A 6,475-nucleotide genomic window follows, 5' to 3' on the forward strand; every position below is an offset into this window, starting at 1 on the left:
TCAACAAAACAAAGACATTCAGAGGCTTCTAGCAGCAGGAGAGTTGCTTATTAATAACTCTACACTATGGTATGGGTTGCAAGAAGTTGGTAGAACAGTAAAAAGACCAATGAATGAAAAAAAGAAACTGTCAAATGTAGTTAGGAAGAAAATGAAAAACATTTGCAATGGGCAATATGTTGTAAATCTAGGATGACTGAGGATGGGGAAAAGGTTATTTTGACTGATGAAATTCATTTCTTTATTCAAGGTTATAGCAAAACTGTTGTCAGAGTAAGTGAGCCTTCTGAGTGATCTGAGCACCTCCAACAGATTGTGAAACACCCACCTCAATGAAATAGAATTAAAATGTTTTCAAGATTTTCTTCTTCCAGTAGTCCTGTAAACATTGTTTAGGAAAAAATGGTTATTATCTGTGGAATATTGAGAAACAGAAGGGAAAGGGAATTGAATTACCATTTATTAAGCACCTACTATGTGCCAGGCACTGCACTAAGCACTTTATAAAATTATCTCATTTGGTCCTCACAACAACCCTAAGAAATAGATTTTATTAATTTACAGTTTACAGTTTTAGCAAATTGAGGCAGAAGGAGTTGTTACTTGCTCAGGGTCACATAGCTACTAAGTTTCTGAGACTAGATTTAACTCAGGTCTTCCTGACTCTAGTTCCAAAGCTCTATCCCCTAAAATACATAGATTCTTGTAATTCTACTGTCATTTTATAATTTCATGAATTTCCCAAAGGAGATAAGATATGTACTGCAGCATGACCTTGTTATATACTAAACACCATGAAAAGTTAAGAAACATATCCAAGAAATAGAGAGAGCCATATCTAATGGATGTACAACTTGTCTGATTTAAAACTATGGGGAAGGGGCGGCCAGGTAGCACAGAGAGTAAGAGCACCGGCTCCAGTGTTGAGAAGACCTGGAGATCGAATCCCTGGCTCAGACACTTAGCACCCACCCAGAAACACCTGGCCGTGTAACCTTGAGCAAGTTACTTAACCCCAATTGCTTAGGGGCGGCCAGGTGGCTCAGTGAGTAAGAGCACAGGCTCCAGTGTTGGGATGACCTGGATCAAAAATCCGGGCTCAGATACTCAGCACCACACCCAGAAAGAACTTGCCGTGTAACCTTGAGCAAAGTTACTTAACCCTGATTGCTTTAAAAAAAAATAAAATAAAACTATGGGGAAAAACAGTGAGTTGTTATCAAGGCTAGGCTTAGAAAGATGTGTTGTTCATCAAAGGTACATTGAACATAATATGTGGTTTTATGGTGAAGAATTGAAGAATATCTTTCAAAATCTTGTGAATTCATTGACAAGGCATGTAAGTAATTAAATCCACAGCATGATATATTGCATATTAAACTTTTTGATTTTTTTTTTGGAGGGGGAAGGTAGGGCAATTGGGGTTGAGTGACTTGCCCAAGGTCACAAAGCTAGTTTTGTGTGTGTGTGTGTGTGTGTGTGTGTGTGTGTGTGTGTGTGTGTGAAGTGTCTGAGGCCAGATTTGAACTCAGGTCCTCCTGACTACAGGGTCAGTGCACCACCTAGCCACCCCCCATATTAAACTTTTTAAAGATGTAGCAAATGTGTATGGTTTATTGTCTAAGTAAAAAAGCTGAATTATTTTACTTGTTTTTTAACTTTTACCCCATTAATTCAGATACCACTATCTAAATTCATGCAAAATGATAATTTATTGAATAATTTCCACATTTTAGTTATTTGGAGTAGCCTTTTTACTTGTAAGTACTTGAAATGTGCCACTGAATATTACATAGTATTATAATTTATTGCTGTCCTGTGAAATATTATACTATCTATATAATCTTTTCCTTTATATCCAGTTTCTGTGTACAAACAGCAGAGACCGTCAACAATAAGAAAGTCAATACCAGAGAGAAATATTTCTGCCTCTTTATAAACTGAAAATGCTTTATCCTGATATGTTGTTTTAGATAGAAATGAGTCTTCAATGTGACCTTTGTGCTCTTCTCTTATTCTATAATAATGTATATTTTAATGCATCATATTCATAGCTGCCATTTTACTCTTCTTTTGCAAGGTATTTTTTTTTTCATCAGCAATAGTTATGTTTTATCTCTGTTTAGGAAATGAGGAGACTGTTTGATGCTTGAATTTAAGGCTAAATGGGAAATAAAATATCTATATCAAGTTACTCAAGGAATTGAATTATAATTGTTAGTAAATATGGGTTCTCATCCCATCTCTTGAACTCACCATAATATTGATGGTGTCTTGTTAGGGCCAAGGTAATAGAATATTATGGCAGGAAGAAATCTGAGATATCAAATACTTTAGCCCAGTTATTTAATGGATTAGGAAATTATAGCCAAGAAAACTAATTTGCTAGTGATCACACAGCAAATTAAAGAGATCAAAATTTAACTAGATTGCCAGGCTCACAGGCCCCTGTTCATGTAATTGAATATTTTGGTTTTTGAAGATTTAGTGACGTGGAAATTAAAATAAAACTGCCCTGATATCAAAGTGATCTATCCAAAATAGCATTGAATTTTTACTAGAAAAAATTTTTAAAAGTCTCATTTTTTCAGGATCACTCTCACAGTTTTATAGAAATTTTAAATGTTCATTATCAATTATTAATTGTACCTTAATTGCTCAAAAATGTTTTTAATAGAGTTAAATTATTTAACATTAAATGAAGTTCACTGTAGTTGGGTACATTTTACTTCTGTTTATAGTGATCAATAAAAATAAAAAATTGACTTCTGTATGTATGTAATTAATTTACCAAAAAAAAGAAAAAGAAAACCACACATTTATTTGTAAGAATTATGTCCTTTTTTCACATACAACAATCTAGATCATATTTAAATGTAAACAATATTAATTTATTCATGCATCAAGCAATGCTATTCTCCATTATACATACACCAGAGACAGAATAGTATCGTGGATAAAGAAGTGGCCTTGTAGTCAGGGAGACATAGTTAGTCTCATGTATGATATGTGCATATATGTAGGTATACATGCATATGGTTACATATATACAAATATATTTATATATGCTGTGAGAAATGAATTATTTTTCTTGTTTTAAATAGCTAATCATTGTATATAGACCAAGGTTTTTCCCCTTTTCTACTTCCTCATCCAGAAACAAACCAGTATGGAAAATCTCCCTTAAAGATTTACCCAGACCAAGATATAATCAGACATTAAAATAGGTTCTAAGTTTGGGCTAATGGGTATATTCCTGTTCATTGTGTTTTTTCAGAGAGATCTTGGAAACTGTTGATTCTCCCTTTGGTGGAGGCAGGTAATATGGAAACTGCTGTTTCTGTGACCAAGATTTAGGTGAACTAAGTCATGTACCCCAAGTCCATCATTTCAATATAGCCCACCTTCAATTGTGTTAACAAATCAGAGCTGATTGATACCCCTAAGGAACACATTCTTTGAAGGGCACATAAACTGTGAGCACTCCACCATTAGGGATCTTTGGTCTAAGAGAGACATCCAGATGACCATTCTTTTATTAATAATGTGCTGGCCTTATTCATAAAATGATTAAATTACCCAGAAATTATGTCTCTCAGAGTTTTTAGATTGTCACAATGTACATAGATATATAGAACATTTCTCTTTGTATTGTAGAATCACAGAGCTAATATGAATGTGTGTATACACATATGCACATGCATGCACCTGCCCATATTGCAATACAGTTTGATCATGTAGTAGATAGAACTCTGCACTTGGAGTTAGGAAGACCTGAATATATCCAACCTTAAACACTTACTAGTTGTGTGACCCTGATCAAGTCACTTAACCTTTGTTTGCCTCAGTTTTTTTTTTTTTTTGTCTATATAAGGGGAATAAAAATAACATCTATCACCCAGGGCTGTTGTAAAGATCATATAAAATAACTGCAGAGCATTTAGCACAGTACCTGGCATATAGTAAATGCTATATAAATCTTAATTATTACTCTTACTATTATATATGTATCTCACACATGTTATCTAGGTGATAGTTCATTGTCCACAGACAACCCTATAAGACTAATAGACAAAATGCTAATCTGTATTAGAGGTCAGTGTTTCTACACACTGAGTTCTCAATCACTTTGAAAATATAGAAATTGACCAAAACTTAATATTGGAGATATTCTGCTAGGTGGGCATGTAGTAAATGGAAATACAAAGAGAAGACATTGTGCCCATAAGTTTTAGTCTAGATTGGGAAATGAAATTTGTGCACAGAAAGTGCAGTACCATGTAGAGCGTATAGGTATCATAAGGAATGTATTTAATTTCATAAGAAATCAGAAGAGGAGAAAATTACCTGTGATTTGGTCCCTGAGCAGTAAAGAATGCAAAGGAAGGGGGAGTAGAATGGAGTAGAGGTGACAGAGATGGGTGAACCAATGATTAGGATGTGCAAGTAAAGAAGAAGTGGTTCTAGGTGGGGTGAGGTATAGTTAGAGATGAAAGGATAGAGAAGTTATATTCTGAGAGAGGAATTTCACTGCATTCACTATATTTTCCTCATCTGCTAGTTTAACAATCTTGTCAGAAATGTAATAGTGACAACCTTTGCCACTCTCCAAATCTTGTTCCTTTCCCTTTTTAAATGATTTTCATGTATCACTGACAAAGGCTAAGCAATTGTATCTGCCAGTTCTTCCTCAGTATCTGGGGATATGGTTCACCTAGCCCAAGCAACTTGAATTCTTTGAGGGCAGGTAGATGCTCTCTTCTTAGCTCCTTATTTATTTTTGGACATCAACTCAGTGTTACTCATTTTTGTTCTGTGATATCCTATGCAAACGTCATTTTTCTGGCAGAAATAAGAGAAAAAGAAGTAAGATTTCAGCAGCCCTGTCTTTTCTCTGTTGTTAATTATCCTATCTCACTAACAATATGCAAAGATCTCATTCTTATCTTAGTTCTCCTTTTTCTCTGAATGTAATTATAAAACACCTTCTCAACATATATCAACCATCTGAAATTATGAACCATATCTTTCCTCACCACATTCAGTTCACTTTCTTCTTTGGCCACCTTTACACAATTTGTTTACAGAATAATATTATACACTTACATTATTGTTCTTTTGGCTTGGCTTGTTTCCATCCCCTCCTTTTCCTTTTTGAAATTGTTTAGTGAGTTCCCTGTCCATGCACACACATATCTTCATACATACCCACTTTCTGTCTTCATTGAAATTATTTCTCCTTGTGTTTTTAGCATTTTATTTTTATCTCTCACCTGTGTGATGCAATTTGGGGTGCTGGGAACCCTGAAGTTCAAAGGTACAAGGTGAGTCTGCCTCGAAAGAGTCTGACCACTCAAACCTTCTTTCAGTCAAAGTAGTGAGTTTTATTATAATACCAGTATGACAGGGAAGATTACTAATAAATCTGCTATTGTATAGTCAATAGGAACATGAAAAATTCAGAGTGAGCTGGATAATTTGATGAGGATGGGTCTTTATACAAAAAAAGTATGTGAGAAGATTTGGATAGGATTAAGGAGCAATAAATAGCTTGCAGTTGGGGGTGGGAAAATGCAAAAATGAAGAGATCTAGATGAATTAGAGTATCAAGTAAGCTAATTAAGTAAACTAGGTGAGCTGGGGTGGGTCAGTTGCCTTGGGCAAAGCTGCCAGTGATCTGGGCTTTTGAAATGTATGGGGAAATTCAGGGATTAGTTTGCTTCCAGCTACATAGCCTTTTCCTTTAGGGGTCTGGGTCCCAATACTGCATCACCTCCTAGAGTGACATTTTCTGTAGCATTTTAGTCCACAGGAACTAATATTTTCTCTGGACCCCTTGATATCTATTTTCTCTACATCCGAGGTTCATGATTTTCTCTCCTCTATCACAAATTCTACTAGGCAGTGACCACTTGTCTCCAGATTTCCCTTCATTTTCACCCTAGCAATCAGTGTATTCCTGTTAAGTGAGAATCAAGTACAAAATGGATTTTTCCTTATTGGTTTCTTTACCTTTAAAAGATTAAATTATCCCTAGGACAAATCAGGAAGGTATTATATGCTTTGATTTTGATTAAGAACTCCCACACATGCCTGGATAATTAATGTCCTTCATCATGAGTATAACACGTGTCTTTGCCAAGCTTGTGATGTGTTTATTAAGCATCTTATCTTTCTTTTTTTTCTTTTCATGTGATCTGTAGTATACTTTAATGAAAAAATCACTTCTGTTACCCTCATTGATCTTTGCCTATTACCCAGTACCTAGATTTCATACATAAGTAAACTTCTTAATACATGATACTACCCTCCTCCTACTCCTCTCCAACTCTTATTTTTTCCTTTCCTGTTTCTTTTGAATACATTATGCTGAACCAAATCAAGAGTCCAGTTGTGGTTTTTATGCCATCCAGTTTCAATGATTACATATGTGGTCAAATTGCTTCCTTTAATTAGGAACTCTGCTTCTTTTTGC

The sequence above is a fragment of the Petaurus breviceps genome, unplaced genomic scaffold (genome assembly GCF_028583685.1).
Source record: "Petaurus breviceps papuanus isolate PSGF00001 unplaced genomic scaffold, PetGlider_PUasm1.0 47, whole genome shotgun sequence".
Lineage (NCBI taxonomy): Eukaryota > Metazoa > Chordata > Mammalia > Diprotodontia > Petauridae > Petaurus > Petaurus breviceps.